We start from the raw sequence: 21,378 nt of genomic DNA, 5'->3' as shown, positions 1-21,378 counted from the left end.
GCTGAGGATGCTTCATGACAAGGAGACTAAGAATCCCAAATGTTAAACTCCTGGTGACTGGTTCTTTTAGTTCATAGATCTGTGACCATTTTCTCTAGAGCACACCCAGGGGACCAAAGCCACTGGGTCAGCTATGTGCTGGAGTTTGTAAAACTATGACCTTCAAGGACTTAACTGCTAAGTTTTTCAAAGAGTGGTTTCTATTTTCATCAAAATCTCTTGGGATCCTTGTTAAAATGTACATTTCTATCTTCTTCCCCCACATCAGAATGTACTAGAAAGACGCTGGGAACCTACATTTGCAGGGAACACCCCCAACGGGTCTTCTGGCTTGAGAAGCATGGACCAAAGGGACAGAAATTAAACATTACACTCAACACTAAATTCTCTTAGCACCCTTTCCATAAAACAATTCTCTGTTCTCAGAGCTGGCTTCATGGGCATGGAAATTTCTATGTTTAAGAGGGCCCCACTCTTGGTTTAATGTTCTGCTGTGGCCATGTTGAAATTCTTTTTTTTTTTTAACGTTTATTTATTTTTGAGAGAGAGAGAGAGAGAGTAAAATACAGGGAGGGGCATAGAGGGAGGAAAATACAGAATCTGAAGCAAGCTCCAGGCTCTGAGCTGTCAGCACAGAGCCCAATGTTGTGCTGGTGAACCATGAGATCATGACCTGAGCCAAACTTGGACACTTAACTGACTGAGCCACCCAGGTGCCACCATGTTGAAATTCTTAATTTTTGAACAAGGGGGCCCCACATTTTCATTTTGTATTGGGCTTTACAAATTATGTAGCAGGTTCTGTTCACAATATAGATGAGAATTATAGAAAGGATAGACTTGCCTAAGACCACACAACCGAATTGTGGAAATGGGTTTGGGAATCCTGACATATCTGATTCCAAAGCTCTGCTACCCCATGACTTTAAGACTCAAAAGAATAGGCTCTAAGAGTGGAGTTTCAATTTGAGCCACCTTATTAGGTTTTAGGCTGAGGGGAGGGCCTTCTCCAGGCAACCTCACACTATACTAGGTAGGTTTTCATCTATGCTACTACCTATAAAGATAACACTAATGTATAAACTCTCTCAACTTTAGGGTAAGGAAGATTCTGTGTAACTTCACTCTGACAGCTCCTGTTGGAGGAATAAGGTGGAGACTTTCTCTCTTCCCTGTCCCTCATTTTAGCTCCACGATATGAAGATAAGGCAATATGGTAGAATGGGAAGTAGACAGGACCTAGAGCCGGAAGGTAGGGATCCAAAGCCAGGATTGACATTCACTAACTGAATGGGTCTCTTGGACTCTAGGTATTAGTTTTTCTCATCTGTAAAATGAGGTGATATAAGTACAAACAATTCCCAAGGTTGTAGTGAAAATGAGATGGTCAAGTGTAGAGAAAACAATATATAAAGGGCGATATGCGCTCTAGAACATTCATGACTCATGGGGTTGTTTGGTGCATGCCTAAGGAAATAGTTTGGCCAGAGAGAAGGACAGCTGGATCAGATTTCACCTCAGGGTAGGACCTCTAGTGTCCCTAATGTGGAACTAGAGCTTGGCAGTGTGACCTGGGGTGGGAAAGAGGTGGGAGGTTAGGGGTGCCGTAGGGATTAGCTCTATGTACTGGTTGCTCAAAGCTTTTCTGCCACAAAAGAAGGCAGAACTACCAGTACTTACAATAGTGAAACCCACCTAGGATGAGGCAGGACCCAGACAACTCATTTGCGTAGAGCTGCTTGGGGTGCAAGCATATTTTGCGTGTTAGGTAAGAACCCCATCTTTTCTTGCATCAGGGCTGGAGATGGACGATAGCAGTTTGAGAATCAAGGAGAAGCAGAAAATAGGCCCCAGAGAAAGAAGCTTGCTATACCTCAGAGACAGTGTTTTGTTTTATTATTTTATTTTATTTTTTTAATATGAAATTTATTGTCAAATTGGTTTCCATACAACACCCAGTTCTCATCCCAACAAGTGCTCTCCTCAATGCCCATCACCCACTCTCCCCTCCCTCCCACCCCCTATCAACCCTCAGTTTACTCTCAGTTTTTAAGAGTCTCTTATGGTTTGGTTCCCTCCTTCTCTCTTTTTTTTTTCTTCCCCTCTTCCATGGTCTTCTGTTGTTTCTCAGGATCCACATAAGAGTGAAAACATACGGTGTCTGTCTTTCTCTGCATGACTTATTTCACTTAGCATAACACTCTCCAGTTCCATCCACGTTGCTATAAAAGGCCATATTTCATTCTTTCTCATTGCCAAGTAGTATTCCATTGTATATATAAACCACATCTTTTTTATCCATTCATCCATCAATGGACATTTGGGCTCTTTCCATTATTTGGCTATTGTTGAAAGTGCTGCTAAAAACATTGGGGTACAAGTGCCCCTATGCATCAGCACTCCTGTATCCCTTGGGTAAATTCCTAGCAGTGTTATTGCTGGGTCATAAGGTAGATCTATTTTTAATTTTTTGAGGAACCTCCACACTGTTTTCCAGAGTGGCTGTACCAGTTTGCATTCCCACCAACAGTGCAAGAGGGTTCCCGTTTTGTTTTGTTTTATTTTGTTTTGTTTTGCTTTAAAAGCAGGTTTCTGCCCCAAATCTTTGCTTTTAAGACTATGGGGCTAAGATAAGTCCGTCCTTGTGGATGACAGATGGAAAAGAGCCAGGGACTCACTGGAACAAAGACTCTGAGGCCCTGCCTGAGGCAGCAGAGGTAGGGACAGGGTGAAGGCAGATGGTCTGAGAACCCAGTCTGAGGTCTGAGAGGCACCTGTGGGACAGGTGGTTCATGTGAAAGTGCCATGTTGAGAAGCAGGTGCCAAGGGCGGGTTAAGGAGGGCAGAAGGCAGGCACAGCCTGGGGTGGATGAGCCCACATAAATTAGGCTTAAGGTACAAGAGATGTAAAATAGATACTCACCTGATGCTAGAGAGAAGTTGGTTTTACTGTTTCTCAAACTGGGGTTCAAGAGTCCTTGAGTGTCTGCAGATAAATCTTGGGAATCCACAGATTCTTTTTGAGGATATTTAACTTTTGTGCTTTCATACTGAGGACGTCCTAAAAAAAGTTAGGAGTCTAACCATAATTCGGGTCATCTGGGTCAGTGGCTTTCAATCCACTCTTCAATCTTTTTTTTTTTTTTTGGCATCCACTTACAGAAGGATCCATTTTACATGATGACCTGGTTTCCACACACTGATAATTCACACTCACATTAAGTAGAGCTGATGGGCAGCCCGTCTAGGCCAGTGCAGCTGCACCGGTTGTGAAAATAATGGGAACATTTCAAGCCACTTGGTTTGTCACCACCACCACCTCTCTGATGGTGCTGGTTCCCTGGGATCCTCCCCCCGCCCCCCCACCCCCCCCCACACAGGATGCAACAAGCAGCAGAGGTGAGAAGAGTGGGGAGTGCAGTTTCCTGTGACAGCCTGCCGTAACAAAGGGCCACAAACTGGGTGGTTTGAACAGCAGAAACGCATTCTCTCACTTGTGGATGCCATAAGTCTGCAATCAATTTCACGGGGTCAAACCAGAACTGGGCTTCTATCTGTGTCAGATCTCCCTCTGCCTTTCTGTTATAAGAACAGGGATTACACAATGTGGCCCACACTCATAATCCAGGATGACCTACCCATATCAAGGCCCTTAATTTAATCACATCTGCAAAGACTATTTTCCCTTATAAAGGAACAATTACAGGTTCCAGGGATCAGGACTTGATATTGTTGGGGGTCGTTATGCAACCTACTGCTATGGGCATGGAGGGCCCCTGCCCCAGAGGGTGACACCGCACCTCTTTGGGTTGGTCACCTCTGGGGTGTGTGTGTGTGTGTGTGTGTGTGTGTGTGTGGTGTGTGCGTGCGTATGCGTGTATGAAACAATTTTCTGTATACGGTACTTATTCTGACACCATATGATACATTTTGATATTTTCTCTTTTCTGTATATTTTTTAAAAACACAAGTGCTTGTTTCAACACACTAAATTGACCCACTTGGTAGTGCCACAGCTTCCAATCTCTGTATTTGTGTCTATCACAATGGCACTAAACCTATATTATGGCAGGCTAAGAAAAAGAATAGAGACAGCTTTAATATGTAAATGATGTTGTGTAGTACTGGCACAAAATAGACACAAAGACAAGTGCACAGAATAAGAGCCCAGAAACAAATCCAACCATATACGGTCAACTAATTTTTGACAAGGGCCCCAAGAATACATAATGGCCCCTGGCAAACAGGATATCCACATGCAGAAGAAGGAAACTGGACCCTTATCTTTTACCATATACAAAAATCAATTCAAAAAGAATGAAAGACTAGGCCTGAAACCGTATAACCCTAGAAGAAAACACAGGGAAAATCTCCTCGACACTGGCCTTCACAATGATTTCTAAAATCGGACACCAAAAGCTCAGACAAAAAGAGCAGAAATAAATAAGTGGGACTACATCAAACCAAAGAGCTTCTGCACAGCAAAAACAAAAACAAAATGAATAGGCAATGTACAAATTGGGAGAAAATATTTACAACCCATGTATCTAATAAGGAGGTAATATCCAAATTATATAAGGAACTCATATAGCTCCCCAGAAAAAACTAAAACAAAAACAAAAACAAAAAAACACACATAAAAACAGCCTGATTCAAAGATGAGCAAAGGACCTGAATAGACATTTTTCCAAAGAAGACGTATAAGTGGCCAACAGTTATATGAAAATGTGTTCAATATCACTGAGCATCAAAGAAATGCAAATCAAAACCACAATGAGATATCACCTCACACCTGTTAGAATGGTAATCATGAAAAAAAAAGATAACAAGTATTGGTGAGGATATGGAGAAAAAGGAGACTTTGTACATTTTTGGTGGGAGTATCAATTGATACGGCTATTCGGGAAAACAATATGAAGGTTTCTCAGAAAGCTAAAAATAGAACTACTATATGATCCAGCCATTCCTCTTCTGAGTTGACACCTAAGGGAAGTGAAATTAGTCCCTCAAAGAGATATCTTGCTCCCATATTCACTGCAGCATTATTCACAATAGCTAAGATATGGAAACAACTTAAAATGCCATTGATGGATAAATGTGATATATATACGCACACGTACACAATGGAAAATTATTCATACTAAACCAAAGGGATCCTCCCATTTGCCACAACATGGATGGATGGAGGACATTACACTGAGTGAAATAAGCCATACACAGAAAGAGAAAACCTGCATGATCTCACTTGTATATGGAATACAAAAAAGTCAATATGTAGAAGCAAAATAGTGTTTGCCAGGGGTGGGGGGGGGTGGGGGAATGGGAGATGTTGGTCAAAGAGTACAAAGTTAGAGTTATGCAGGATAAGTTGTACCGCATGGCACGATGACTGCTGTTAATAATAATGCATTGAGGGGCGCCTGGCTGGCTCAGTCAGTAGAGCATGCAACTCTTGATCTCAGGGTGATGAGTTTAAGCCCCATGTGGGGCATAGAACTTACTTAAAAAAAATAATAATGCATTGAACACCAGAAATGTGCTCAGAGAGTAGATTTCTGTTGCTCTCATCTCACACAAAAGATGATAGCTATGTGAAGCTATGTTAAGTAGCTTGACTGTAGTAATGATTTCACTCTGTGTGTGTGTGTGTGTGTGTGTGTGTGTGTAACAAGTCCACATAATATACACCTTCAATGTATACAACTTTTATTTAAAAATATGTAAATGACTTACTTATGATAAACAAAGACCAGTCAGCATGTGGGACAAATGAAGACTTGACAGTCAGTCTGGATGGCAGAAAAGGACAGGAGAACTGAGTTTTCACATGGCGCATGAAGGCATGGGCATGCCAAACCCAGGACATGGCAGTCCCTGTCAAAGTCACATTCTGTGCAGAGATGAATGGCAGCCATTTAGACCAGCATTGTTGGCCACAGTAAATTCATTCTGTTAGGTAAGATTTTGCAGTATTGTTTGTATTTCATTTATAAAATTGTTTTGATCTTGGGGCGCCTGGGTGGCTCAGTCGGTTAGGCATCTGACTTCGGCTCAGGTCACGATCTCACAGTTTGTGAGTTCGAGCCCCGCATCGGGCTCTGTGCTGACAGCTCAGAGCCTGGAGCCTGCTTCGGGTTCTGTGTCTCCCTCTCTCTCTGCTCCTCCCCTGCTCCTGCTCTGTCTCTCTGTCTCTCTCTCTCAAAAATAAATAAACACTAAAAAATGTTTTAAAAAATTGTTTTGGTCTTATACATCATATGAGTAGGGACTTTTTAAAACCTATTTTTATATTTTCACATGCTCGGGTAACATAAAAAGAAAAATAAGTCAATCCTAGTGGAGTGGTGGTGGCAGAGAAGCCACAAGAATTTTTTTCTTCTGATCAAAGGGTCAGTACAGTCATTCAAGTTTCAGAAAGGCTGAGCTACTGCAGAGAGTGGAATGGGGTAGATGAATATGGAAACACAGAGGTAAAAGTGGTGGCAAGAAGAACAGGAATAGTAGCAGAGACCTTAAACTTGAAAAATAAGGATTGAATGCAGGCAACAGGAAACCTAAGGAGCAGCATGCTTCTGGCACATTGGAGATGTTCCTATCAACACAAGAAGTTGTATTGGACACAACTGTGTTGTCCCAGTTGGACAAGTATGTAGTCCAAGCAGGAGGATGACCTAAAACGGACCAGCAAGGAGACTCTACCTCAACTGACTTGTGGTTAGATTTAACCGTTCCCTAGAAGATGGGTAGCCAAGCACCAAACCTCTGTGTTCTATCAATTGAGATGAAATACATAGGACCCGACTTACCTGTTCAGGAAGGTATAAATATAGATTTATTTTAATTCTTTTTAACCTTTAGATTTTTTAAAAAATGTTTATTTATTTATTTATTTATTTATTTATTTATTTTCAGGGAGAGAGAGAGAGCGCGAATAGGGGGAAGGGCAGAGAAAGAGGGAGAGAGAGAATCTCAAGCAGGCCCCACACTGTCATTGTGGAGCCCAATGTAGGGCTTGAATTCACCACCATGAGGTCATGATCTGAGCTGAAATCCAGAGTTGGACGCTTAACCCACTGAGCCACCCAGGTGCCCCTAACCTGTAGATTTATTTTATTTTATTTTAATGAATGAATGAATGAAATATTTATTTATATTTTGAGAGAGAGAGAGCAGGGGAGGGACAGAGAGAGGGGGAGAGAGAGAGAATCCCCAAGCAGGCCCTGCATTGCCAGAGAAGAGCCCAATCTGTGGGGGTGGGGGGCTTGAACCCATGAACCATGAGATCATGACCTGAGCCGAAATCAGGAGTCAGACTATTAACCGGCTGAGCCACCCAGGTTCTCCGATTTTTTTGATTGTTTTAAAATAAGTCCTCTGCCTCCAATGTTAAACAAAGAAAAATTACGTGATGCCCAAGTAGAAACACTCCATCATATGGACCATCCCAGTCAGACCACCTTGAGGCCAGGTAGGGAACCCCTGGGAGTGACTGGGCCGATTGCCACCACACAGGTGCTGGTTCCTCCACAGCTCCACCTGGAGACTAAGCTGAATGAATGCTCCTAAGTAGCCCCACCATACAAAACCATCATGATATTCCTAAGAGTGGGAAGGGCCAGTCAGTTCATAAAAGCCCAACCTTGTTAGTTTTTCAGAAGAGAAAAATGGGGTCCCAAGACCCCAGTAAACTAGTCAAGGTCACTGGCATTCATGATGAAACAAAGAAACTATAATCCAGACAGTAATCCTTACTTCCAGCGTAGGCCTCTTTCCACAGCAACTTGACTCTCATTTAATGTAATATTTACACTTTAGAAAATGCCCATGATCTTAAATATAAACATGAAACCAACATGTGGCTACCTTGAGGTCCTTTTAGGGTACATATGTTCATCACGTATTTTTGGATCCAAGTGTTCTCAGGGCCCTTTGAAATGACTTACAAAAGGGTATATTGGGAACAAAACACTTGCTTGAGGTCTAATCTAGCCACTCACTTTATTTTCTCCTAGTCTCCATTTCTTCATCTGTAAAATGGAATGGCAACACTCCCCTTAATTCCCTCATTCGGACTAATACAAAGCTGAATTGAGAAAATGTACATGAAAGAACTTGGTGTTAATATATTTTTCAAACATCACCTTATAGGATGTCAGTTAAATCACCAGAACATAAACTATTAGAGTAATTGAGATGGAGGGAATGCTTGGGTTCAACTCCACTTACAAGACGTGTAATTTCAAGCCCAGCTACTTCAGCCCTCTGTGTCTCTATTTCCTCATTTGAGAAATGGGAATAATAATAGTGTTCATCTTATAGGGCTTTTATCAGGATTATATGGATTAATTCCTGTAAGTTACTGTTTGGCACATCATTAGTACTCAGTGAAGTGTTAGCTATTACTATTATCTTGCAAACTTGCTGATGGTGATGTCTTTTTCGTTGTTGTAGATGTCTTCTCATTGTTGTACCCTTGTGATGCTTTAGAAGCCAGCAAACTTTAGCGACTCTGGAAACCGTAGATGGGAACCTCTACACCTCTCCTGAGAATCCTTCCATTGTTAGCATTGCAATAGGAAAAGCAGAGCTGCCTACCGGAGCCAAGTTGCCAACTTGTCAACCAAAGCCACCTGCCACCCCCACTTCCCAAGGCCCAGCTGCCATCAGTGTGAGCCTGACGGTATGAGAAGGGACCAGTGTCTGCGTTGACCTGGCTGCTGCAGTAGTGCGAAGGGAAGCAGGGGCCCCGAGCAAGGTCACCCCTTGTGCAGATCCTGGCAGAGCATACAAGTCCAACAGGATCAGGGTGGGGCATGATTTGGCCCAGAGAACCCATTGGCACCAGCTCATGAGAGGTGGGAACAGGGAGTGCCCCAGATGATTCAATGGGTGGCATGTTTCCCTCTAAGCAGCTGCCAAAAATGCCTCCCAGGCACTGGTTAAGAGGCAGGGAGTACAGAGGTGGCTGAAAGGCCAACCCCTTCAGGGCCGCTCCAATTTCTCTCACACCTCTGTGCCTTCACAATTATAATTCTTTCTGCTTAGAATATGTCCCTCTACATACCTGCTGGACAAAATCCTAGTCCTAGCTCATTCTTCAAGTCCCAATTCAGGTCTGTGGGCAAAAGTTTCTGGGCTCTATTAGGCAGAGCCAGGTGTTTTGGACAGTGCACAAACTGCATATGTGTCCCATGCACTATACACTTAAATACTCCAACTTATATACTCATATCTTACACGCTCCTTCTACTGTACCACATTACAATTGTTTGTTGGTATATGGTCATGCCATTGGGATGCTCACCAATAAGACTTCCTCTAGCTTTGTCTAGAGACCTTGTCAAAATGGTGAGTCTAGAAGGGCACACGTCTACCATACAATCCTGCTTCCAACCATAGCTTAATGGACAAGGGGAACCAGTCCTTAGATGGTGATGTGGGCCAGGTTAAATCAGATTCTTACAGTCAGGGATCTGAACTGGAAAAGACTTTGGCAAGGAGCAGTAGTAACTGAAGCTGAAAGGCCATGACATACAGAGAACCCGATGCAGTGGATGCAGTTATGTGCTGCCCAGATCCCATTCAAGAATGATTTATTCCTCCTGCTGCTGGCAGTGTTTCCAGCGGACAACCCTCAGTTGTCAGCTTTTCGGGGGGAATTGTCTCCATTGGAGATTCCCCCTCTGACTCCCCACCTAGCATGTATCCTTCCCAGGGAAGCCCATTTCCAACGGCTGGTTGGGAAAACTTAGAGAGCCATCATAGCTTCAGAGTGATCCATGTGGTTGGCTGAGGCCTTCGAAAATACTAGGATGACCAACTATCCCAGTTTGCCTAGTACAGAAAGAGTTCCAGGGGCAGAGGCTAAAATCTGGAAAGTCCCCAGCAAATGAGTTGGTCATATAAGTCAAGACTGTACTGAAGTTCAACTTCTCTCTCCATTTAGTTCTACAAACTTCCTTTTCTTTCCATTTGTGAGAATCCCAAGAGTACTCCCTAATAAACCTCTGGCCTGCTAGTCACCATCTCAGGGTCTGCTTCCCGGGGGACCCAACCAGTGACACTGGAGAAGTTATAATGTAAAAACTTAAATTACAAGGCATCAGAAACTCTAAATAAGCAGAAATTATAAATCAGAGAAAAGATATGTTATAGGGAGACCAGAACTCACCTGTTGATGGAAGTGAAAGAAGTTAAGGACAGCCAAGTCAATAGCAGCTCTAGGCCAAGGGTTCTAGAATCATTTTGGGTCTCTAGTAAATAGGTCTTCTTCATTCTCTCATAATTTTTATCATAAACCACAAAATTTTGCTCATCAGTTTACTATGGCATATTTTTTTAATGGAATATAAATTCGATAAGATTTTGGACCAGAGTTTACAGTACTTGATGAGACCCAGAACTATCCTTTAAGATCACATGAAGACTTTCCTATAATGGCGTTGGATTTAAATTTAGGCACCTCCACTTCCCATATTTCTCACTGTGTTCCTACCATAAACTCTTCACTTATTTGAGATGGTTTGGGTAGCATCCCATCTTTGCATTCAAAAGATTAGCATTTCTGCATCGGCCAGGGATTTGGCTGTTGGCCACAGAAACCAACTCTGGAAATCTTAAGGGAAAGAAAGAAACTTACTAGAACAATATTAGGGGTTCTCAAAATCAAAGAAAGACTGTAAGATAAGGGCCAGAAAATAGGCAAGAATCAGAGCATGTGCCACTAACACCATGATGGCTACAACCTCCAGCCACACTCAAGTTTCCTACAACACCATCAAGATTCCATGTCATGGGAGAGCCTCTGAGTGGCTGGGACTAGTCACATGCTCACACTGGGCCTGCACCAGGAATGGGCAAGGGAGAGGAGAGAGGAGCAGCTAGCAACTTTGACTTCTGTGGTGTGAGAATGTACTGACTATCTCAAACACACAGTATGGGGGATTTCCCAAATGAGGGAGTGATATGCTAAGAGGAAGCTGGGGTTAAGGGCTGGCAGCCAAAAAAACAACAGATGTCCACTTCAGTGTCCATCTCCCTTCTAGGAGAAAAGCTTTCAAGGCAGGGACTGTGAATTTTCATCTTTTTATCCTAGATGACTAGTGCCTGGTACTCAATAGGTGCTTGATAGATGTTTCTAAAGAAATTGAAGGTAAGATTGTTTCTTTTAGTCAAGAAGTCAACACATATGGAAGGCTGGTGCGTGATCCTTCAGGAATGCAAAAATGGATATATAAAACACTAATTTTTAGGGGCTTTAAAACCTAGAAGTAGGGTTGGGGCATACAGACAATGTATCTATAGACGTATGTATCATGTGTGAGATGTGATGGACACACCACAGAGTACAGCTATGTCTCCATCCGTGCACTGGGTGAGGGTACAAGGAGTTCTGTCTTTCTGCCCCTCTGGTTATATTGTTGTCCTGAGTGGAATCCCCGGTTACTCTATGATCCACCAAGAGGATGCCTAACTAAGTAAGCATCCTGTTCCAGACACCAATTTGTCTGCCCCACTCCAAAGCAACTACCTGCAAATATGTCTTTCAGAGAAAGTGTAAACAGCCTTTTACTCAGAGGTTGAAGAATACATTACAACCTTTCTGAATCAAGGGTGTAGAAAAATCAACCACTGTGCTCCCAGACTGCCTCCATCCCTTTCCCACCAGAGTGGGGGTGGGAGGGGGAGGCACTCACTGCCAAGACCTCAGGATGCTCCATGGCAGGCTCCAGATTATGCCCCCCACAGATGCTCTGTCTTGTTCTTATGCTCTCCCTTCTTTCTCTTTATTCTATCTCTCCATACTCTTCCCTCCCAAACTAAGTCCTTGTTTGCTCACCCCACCCCATTTTCTGGGACACACTGTACTTCTCTTAGAATTCATCAAGTATCATATCCTCTTTTGTGTCTTGTAGCAGTCTGGCTTCTGAAACTTGCTAATAAGTCAAAGACAGTCTAGGCTATGGTTTCTCCTGTTGGTGAAAAGACTGAAACTAGAGTCCTAAGATAATAGGGTTGGGACTTCCCACTCTTAATGACTCTTAGCTTTGTTCCAGGCATCCGAACAAAAAGATACATATATCTTTCGCTGTTAAAACTAGTCTCCTGCTGAAAAACCTCAAGTTTAGACAAGATGATCATGTAGCCCTTGGTAATATAACTTTAACTTACCATCCTCAAAGGGTATTTATCTACCTCCCGACTCTGGGTTGGATTACAAAACCTGTTCTATTAGGGGCGCCTGGGTGGCTCAGTCGGTTGGGCGTCTGACTTTGGCACAGGTCATGATCTCACGGTTTGTGGGTTCAAGCCCTGTGTTGGGCTCTGTGCTGACAGCTCAGAGCCTGGAGCCTGCTTTGAATTCTGTGTCTCCCTCTCTCTCTGCCCCTTCCCTACTCACACTCTGTCTCTCTCTGTCTCTCAAAAATAAATAAGCATTGAAAAAAAATTAAAAAAAAAAAACCCTGTTCTATTAAATTGACAATGAAGCCATCTGTCCCAGTCACTCCTTTTTTCCTGGGTTTCTTTCCAGGCTGTGGGATGGGAAGGAGGATGTGAAGACTATCCTCACGTGCATATACATGCATTAAAGCGAAAGACAGGTGGAAAATTGTGGCAAAGGCAGCTAGTTGTCCCCTAATATTCCTTCTCCCCCTTTTCTATAGTAAAAACAAATAAACCTTAAGTTTTAGCTACCCATATGCTTCCCAAAATAGAGCCTACGTTTCCCAGTCTTCTTTGCAGCCAGATGTGGTCCTATGACTAAGTTCTGGCCAATGGGATGTGCTTTTTCTTAAAGGGAAGGGATGTGCTTTTCCTTTTCCCTTTTCCTTTCCCCACTTCTCCCTTCCTGCTGGCTGGATCATGGACATGATAATACGTCATCTCAGACCACGTGCATCCTAGGGCAGAGCAACAAGATAGAAGGAGTCCAGGTGTCTGACACATTCCAGTTGCCATAGCAGCTCTGCATTGTTAACGCCCAAACTGTTCCTGAGGGAGGAATGCATTTCTAGTTTATGTCACTATTATTTTGGGTTTCTGTTAGAACAGCTGATCCTATACCTCAGGGATCAGTAAACTATGGCTTATAGGCCAGTTCTGTCCCACCACCTGTTTTTATAAATAAAGTTTTATTGAAACACAGCTATACCTATTCGTTTTTATGTTGTCCACGGCTTCAATGGCAGGGTGCAAGAGAGACCATATGGTTCATAAAGCTTGAAATATTTTCTCTCTGGAACTTTACAGCACAAGTTTGCTGTTTGCAATTATGCCAAATATGTATGCCAAAATATCAGTGATGATTACTTCAGGATATTTTACTATCTCCTTATGTTTTTCTCATATGATCTAGAATCCTTCTTCTTCTTCAAAAAAAAACCACCTCCACATGAAATGAGTAAATTTATGCCCAATTCCACCCTGTGAACCTTCCGTATCCAGATTTTTATTGTTATTCTCTTCTCTGCCAGAAACATTTGAGCTACTTGCCAGCTTTTACAAAAATATTGGATCTGATATTGTATTTGGTAGGATGATTGTGATTGCTTGTAGCCAGAATTTGACTTAATAGGTATAATTTATTGGCTCTATCTTTCTTTCCATCTCTTGGCTCTGCTTATTTGTAATAATTTGTTTACCCGTAAATGGGCTCTTTGTGCTCTAAAAATATGGCTGCTGGAAGACTGGAGCTTGCATCTTTCTGGCTAATAGTTCATAAATGTGTCCACATATCAAATTTCAGAGACAATTCTGATTGGCCTTGCTTAAGTCAAAATTTATGCCTAAACCAATCATTACCTAGGAGGAGGGAGTGATTTGATTAGCCAGGTGAAGAGGCTCAATGTCAACAATTGAAATGAATTTCTCTCAGAAGAGTGGTTTTCTTACCTAAAGAAGGAAAACCAGGAGCCTAGGAGATCAAGACAAAAGGAAACACACAAACAACAAACAAAGCAAACAACTGCTCATTCCAGGCAACTTAGGGTTCTTGTGTGCAGTTTTCATTGCTTCTGGGTGTGTGATGTTACATTTATTTGAATGGTAATGTTCTCTATTGTCTGAGTTGGATTAGCATCCATGACTATTTAAATTACTATGCCAAGTTTAGCACTTCACAATGTCTATGTCAACTCTGAATAATTCTTTTTTCCCCCTTTTAGCCATGATTATAGTTTATAGAAATATAGGCAACATCCAGCTTTCTGCAAATAGCAGGATGTAAAAAATCAGGATCAAGCAGTAGCAGATGAAGGGTGATATAAGGAGTTAGACATTGTGGATTTGAGGCTCTGATCTTTCACTTCTTGGGTAGTCGAGACAATTTATTTAGCATTTGAAACTCACTTAACTTTTCTCTAAATTAGGGATGATGAGATTGATCTCTCAGGATTGTTTTGAGGATTAATTCTCTATCTTGTGAGTTGGTCCCATTCTGGGCTTTCAATTATTTGGGCTCAAACTTGTCTCTGCCTATTGGGCTCTCAAGTTACTGTCAGCCCACAGAGGAGCATTTGGCAAGAGAAAATTTGTTGACGAAGTAAAATTCAGAGGTGAAAAAGCAACTGGCTTCAGATCCATGACATTATCAGATTAAATCTTTCCTTGTGCCCACGGAGTTTGATGCTTCAGGTTAAGTGCTTAGAATCTATCATTTTCTGTAAGTTTCCAAGGGGCTCCCAGGAGGAAGCCAATCATTTTGTTAAATTGCTGTTTCAGTTCCTACCCACTTTTGAAGATGGTAGATGATATTTTTCTTTTCTTTTCTTAAATTCATGTTCTTTCATTTCTGTCTAATCATATAGGGACGAGGGAAGAATAATACCTAGGGCATCTCAGAAATTCTAGGTTACATTCTTGCTTCTAAACCACAATACCCTTGCCAGGCTTTAATCTCTTCGGGCCTCAACTGACTCATCAATAAAGTTGAGATAATGGTCTTGAGTAACCTATTGGGTTAAGAAGCTGACATATGACCATTAGGAGATATAGGGATAAGCCAGCGCTTTCAAACAAGATGGTATCAAGCTATAAGCTGTCAAGGTCAGGATCAAGACCATCAGGCCTCAACAACTCAAGGTATTTACTGTCTGGACAGTATGAAAGGCCATAAGCATTTATGCATTTGTGTTCTGCATAATGTGTTATGGGGCAAGACAGAGAAGACTCAATTTGTTTCTGAAGAGAAGACAGGGGCACAGAGAGAGCTATTTCATGGATTGGTTTACTATGAGAGGCTCTTCTAGACTATTAAGAACAAACATTTACTCAGTTGCCCAGGTGATGGGGGTTTACTGTAAGGATGCTTAAGAAAGCACAGAAAGTGCTTTACTGTAGGGATGTGAGAAAGCACAGAAAGTCAACATCAGCTGAAGAGCTCACCCAGTGGAGATCCGGAAGCTTGCTTAGGACAGCACACCCCTCCAGGTACACTCTAGTGGTTCATCTTTCTGGTGACTCAGCTGTCCCTTTGTTGCTTCTTTTACTGGACTTGAGTCTGCATCTACTATTTTTGCTGACTTGTGCTCCCCTACCCCCTACTTTCTGTTCAACCTCATGCTTCTTGCTCACCCACTGCCTATGATGCTTGCTTACTGGCATCTCTCATGGTTTTTTTGGTTTTCTCAAATGCTAGTTCTTCCAATTACTCTCTTTCTATGTGGTTCAAATTCAAACTTTCCTAGAAAGAGAACGTGCCTGTAACACAGATTCCTTTGGCTCAGTCACAAAGTTCTATTCAATCATTTACAGCCAGGGTGGTTGGGTCTTATTATCCAAAACATGGTATATAAGCTAGGAAGAAAAAGGTCTATGTAATTTTCAGGCATCTTTAGGCTTCATACCATATCCATTACTTGAATATATTTGTTTAATCTCTGTTTTGTACCACAAAATTGTTGAGGCTGTTACACTGATAAATCCACTGTAATATAGAAGGTAAACTATGCCTTCTGCAAAGTACTAAAATACTCTGTGGAAGTTTAGTGAGAAGGTTGATTTGAAACTGCTCATTCAGAAAAGTCTCATGGGTGAGGTGAAAATAAAATGGAGCATTGAAGGATGGCTAGAATTTTGATTGAAAGGAATGAGGATAGTACACTCTAAGCAGGGAGGATAATGTAAAAAAAAAAAAAAAGCTCAGGGGATTAGTAAGCCATCTAGTTTGAGTAGGTCAAAGGCTTTCATGGGGAGGGAGGAAGGGGAGCTAAATCTGAAAAATTTAAATGCCAAGCTAAAGAGTCTGAATCTTATTTATTGGGTTGACATTGGAGGAGTCATTAAAGATTTCCATTCTGGAAAGTAACAGGATGGGAGCTGTTTTGGGGGAAGAGTCTTCTGGTAGTTGGGTATGTAATGGGTTAAGGTGAAAAACAATGGAAGACAAAGAGATTATTATTGTCACACTAGGGTGTGTCAGAGAAAACAAAGTAAGATAATAGATGTGAAATACCTGTCAGAGGAGCAAATAAGAGTTTATGGTTACTGAGTGTTCACTACAAGTAGCTCTGTGCTAGGGGCTTTCCTTACCATATTTTATTTAATCTAACAGTGATATTATAAGGTAGGTATTATTAGTCTTATTTAACAGATCATGAAACAAAGGCTCAGATCAATGCAGGTTACTACCTGTTAAAGACCACAACTTAGTGAGTGACAGAGCTAGAATTTATACTCAAGTCTGGAGGACTCCAAAAGTCATGCTTTTTTTTGTTTGTTTGGTTGGTTTTTTTACTACTTCTAGACTGCCTTCCAAAGTCGAGAATGGTTAATGGGGAGTGCCATAGTGGTATGGACAGGAGTTAATTAAAGGAGCACTTTTTGTGCAGGGAATTGGGAGCTTAAAAGGAAATCTGGGGAGATGAGTAAGGTTATGAGCTTACCTTGACCTTCTCTTAAGGCAAAATATGTGCATCAACCTAAGCCACAGTGGAAATCAGAGGACATAGAGAGGTCAGGAGACTCGGTATTACAAAACCTGATCAGTCAAATATTTCATCTCTTCTCTTGTATTTGGACTAGCATGAATGACCACTCTGTTCTGGGATCCTTGGCCACATTGCCCTACAACCCTGACTGATCTTCCACACCTGTCTGCTGGTATTAAATAATGTCAACATGTGGGCCCAGTCTACCCACGCTTTTAGAGGAGAGCCCTGCCTATAGCCCTGGGGAGGAGGTAGCAGCCATGTTTATAAACATGATCCCACAGACCCAGCCACAGCTGGATGGAGAGGAACCAAACCATGGACCTATGGATGTAACCTATGCCCCTATGGATGATTAATGCTGAAAGATGAACTCTTTTCAAAAGAGCTTCCTTAGTTTGGTACACAAATAAATGTCTGGTAGACTCACATCTCTAAAGTTTTTAGACCTGTCGAACCACCAGCTAAATAATATTTTAAGGATAGGGCTGAGTCCTTATGATTTCCACTTATCACTCTGTCCTCCAGGTCCAGTACCATATCTAGCACATGGTAGACAATTAGTAAATATATATGGATTAATGTATATTTAAATCCTAGCTTTGACTCAAATGAGGGTATGGAATTGTGTATAGTTATTGTTTGTGCTTTTACTACGCTGCTAAATAATTTAGTTTGTTCCTTCATAGACAGTTACGTCCATGTCTGTTTTCCTTAATAATTATTATGAATGCTAATAATGCCAGGCACTTTTCTGAGTGTCTTATGTGTATTGACTTGGCGCTTTTTCACAGCAATACTAAACATTGGATGCTTTTCTTATCTCCATTTTAAGTAAATGTATCCAAGGAAGTTCATTCCTTTGTCTAAAGATTACAAAGTTAATTAAGTGGGGGAGCCCAGCTTTCTCCGCAGTCTGTACCCATAACACTTTATGCACAGTGCCCTTTTGGAATCAATGGTAGACTCCATGAAGGCAATGTGACTCATCTTCATTATTTAATACTTGTCACCGAGCAGGTGGTCTGGACATGTATGTGATGTTGAGTTGAATCATCTTTTCCCAACTTGTCCAGCACGGGGTATATCATGTCATGTTATAAATTATATAATATGTAATGTAGAGGGGCCCAGTCTTGCTAGGAATAATGAGAGTTCAGATAATATGAGAGAAGATTGTCAGAATTTAGGGTCCTAGGAGATAGGAAAGTAAGATATCTGGGGTGAGAAAAACCAGAGCAGGAGGGTTGGGCTAAGGGCTCTGCACACACTGCTTTGTGATCATGGAAGATGTTTGAGAAGATGGAGGGGGAGTGAGGTAATCATGTGGGGCAGGATGTCACGGACACTTCTCTCCATTTTGGAACACCACTTTATTCTGTAGAGCAACGTTAATAGTCTTCCGCTTCAAGAAATCAACTTTTCTACCTCAATTGATATTTAGTGGGTATTGCAAATTCAATAGTAAATTTTTGACTATTTGGCTTTTCCTCTGAAAATACATGACCCTTTCTCTGAAAAATGATTGTGGCTTTCAATCTGTGGGAAGTCAGTGTTCTTTGAGTTGGAGCTATTTTCACCATAGGGTGTACTTGGCCTGGGTTTGTACAAAGGTACCTTTGTAGTGAATTCTCCTGCACCTCTGGTGCCTCAGGGAAGAGAACCCAGGCCCCAAGGGTGGACCACAGCAAATGTGTTGGATTCAGTATCTCACAGCCTGCCTTTCAGGACCTCTCAGCTTTCCCTCTGGTTCAGATATGGGGACACCTGCAAGTTTATTCATGAGCAGTTTATCTAGGATCTATGTGAGACCCGGAAGCCCAGGTCACATCAACATGGAATCCACATTGCAGAGTGCCACCCCACGAGGGACTGAGGGTGTCCCCGGTAACAGAGAAGGTGAAGTCCCCTGGTGCAACTTTGAGCTGTTTGGGGTAGCGTTGGCAGCCTGTGACATTAGTGGCAGTGGCCACAGGGGGTGATGGCATTGGCCACGGCAGAAGGTCAGGCATGCAGTGGCTTTATGGAACCCTGTGTGGCTCGATCACACCTTTGCAATCTGTTTGGTGTGCCTTCCTGGGCATGAGAAGCTTCTGCTGTAGTTCTTTCTAGGAATCTAGGGCTACAGAAGGGAGAAAGAGTGTGTACCCAGGGTAGCTGAGAAGATAGTTTCATGGGTGCATACTAACCAGACACCTTCAAGGGACTCCCAGAAACTATTGAGGGAGTTTGGAAATAGAAAAAGCTAAGGATCCTGCAATAGCAAGCTGGAGAAAAATTAGTGTGTGAACCCGTTCCCCTCGGGACTGTGCTTCTGGAGAAACTTGGCTTACACAGAGATTAAGAACAGGTAAGGTGTTCTGTTTCCAGCTTTTCACAGCATAGCTAGGATTCCATGTAATGAACACAAGCTGCAGGCAGCAATGATGGACTGGTCTTCTGACATCACCCTTCCCCATTTATTGGTTTGACAGCCTGTCAGCTCCAGGGAGCCCGTTGATGTCTCTGCATGAGTCAGTCCGTTAGAGCCTGTCAACATGAATGGATGTGTGTTTTTGGTGCTGATAGCCCAAACAGGAAATGTTGGATTGGTTAATATTATTGAATGAGGACTTGATGAAAATTTGGAATCTTGAACTAAATGCTAATTTTGATATGGTTTTATACTAAAAAATTCAATCCCCGGTGCCTGTTTATGTTTAAGAGGATGTTAAAAAGGGACTCTCTCTATCTGAGAGGTTTCTCAGAAGCTTCAAAAGCTGAGAACAGTACAGGTTGCCCAGTACAGCCTCATAATGACCAATGCGAGGGGCGGGGCCCCCTGTGTGGACCATGCTGAGAAATTACGAAGCTTGTCCTGCCAGCTGTAGCCCAAGAGCCATGCCTGGGTGAAAGACTGAGAGAAGAAAGAAGTGAGGAGGCCAGTGGGGAGAAAGAATCCCATGGGTACATGTTGGGGGTTCTGGGCGTCTCTGTGCCTATTACACAGAAGTCAGGGGAAAGTGCATTCCCTTCACCTCTGCCAAGTGAGGAGGGCTTTTTTTTTTTTAAGATGATTTTATTTTATTTTTGAGAGAAAGAGAGAGAGAGAGAGCACATGGGAGGGGCAGAGAGAGAGAGGGACGGAGACAGAGAGGTTGGAACTCATGAACTGTGAGATCATGACCTGAGCTGAAATCCAGAGTCTTGGACACTTAACTGATTGAGGCACACAGGTACCCCATGTGAGGAGGGGTTTTGGAGACTCACAGAGATGCGTAAGAGTCTCCTGGAACTGAGGGGCACAGAGACTGGAGTGTGGCTCTCACAAGAAGAGTGTACAGGTCTGGGGCTGGCTGTTCCCCCTTCTCTTCAACAGCAGAGTGAAGATGGGCGGTGCTATGTGAGCAAGCTGCACTCTTAGCAATTGTGAACCCTTGGCGTGTGGCCTCTGAAGGGAAGTTGGTCTGGCATCATCTTCAAAGACAGCTGAACCAATGGCCTTCAGAGAGTCTTGCCTCAGTGAGAGTTCTTAGCTACAGATGACAGAACCCCTCTAGTCAGAATAACAGGGAGAGATTTAGCAATAGGGCATTAGTGACTTTCAGAATCTTTGGAACAGGCTTTAAGTCTGGTCTCTGGGAGATCCATCTCATAACCTCACCTGGGGAGAAAGCTGCTGCTGGCCCTCTGCTGACTCCAGGACTGAGCTGTACCTGCCGTCACCCACATCAGTGCCATAGAAGCCATGCCCCCCTGCCTGTCTCCTCACATGACTAACTCTGGCATGATAGCCTCACATGGTGTCTCTGATCAGCAAAATCTTGGTCACATGTCCACGCCCTGGTACCAAGGGAACTGGAAAATGTTGCATAGTATATTCTTCCTTGGGAAGCTGGGGTTCAGACTGTGGGGACCTGTAAAACTGCAAGAGCGTGTGAAAATGACAGTTTTCCACTTACCTTGAAAGAAGGGTTGGCTGCTGAAAATCAGCGCTGAGGGGCGAGTCCCATCCTGAGGGACAGGTAATTCCTAGAACAAAAGAGTCAGATTTGGAGGTGCCTAGTAGGAAGTTTCCTAAAGAGTCAGCAACAGAGCTCCAGGAGACCACGAGTTAGCTGTGGACATCTGCCACGCCACAGGGCACCAAGGCCCCTTGTCGACTGCTCCGCTCAAGTAAGCCCTTTCTTCCACCTTCTCCTCCTCCCATCCCCCTGTGCTGGATGCCGAAGGTCCTTAACCAGCAACCAGTGAGTGAGAGAGGACATGGAGGAAAAAGGATAGAGAAGTCCACCACATCCCCTTGCCTCCTACAAGCCTGTGCTGAGGGGCGGGTGAAGGGTCAAAAGCCACAAAGCTTGTAGTCCCTGCTCACCTCTCACCAGCTGTATGATTGACACATAACATTTATAAATTGCAAAATAATTACTACCATGGGATCAGCTCTATCCCATCACATAGCTATCATTTC

The sequence above is a fragment of the Panthera onca genome, chromosome B1 (genome assembly GCF_046562875.1).
Source record: "Panthera onca isolate mPanOnc1 chromosome B1, mPanOnc1 haplotype 2, whole genome shotgun sequence".
NCBI classification, from domain to species: domain Eukaryota; kingdom Metazoa; phylum Chordata; class Mammalia; order Carnivora; family Felidae; genus Panthera; species Panthera onca.
The sequence above is the reverse complement of the archived record's forward strand: the minus strand, read 5'-3'. Positions refer to the sequence as shown.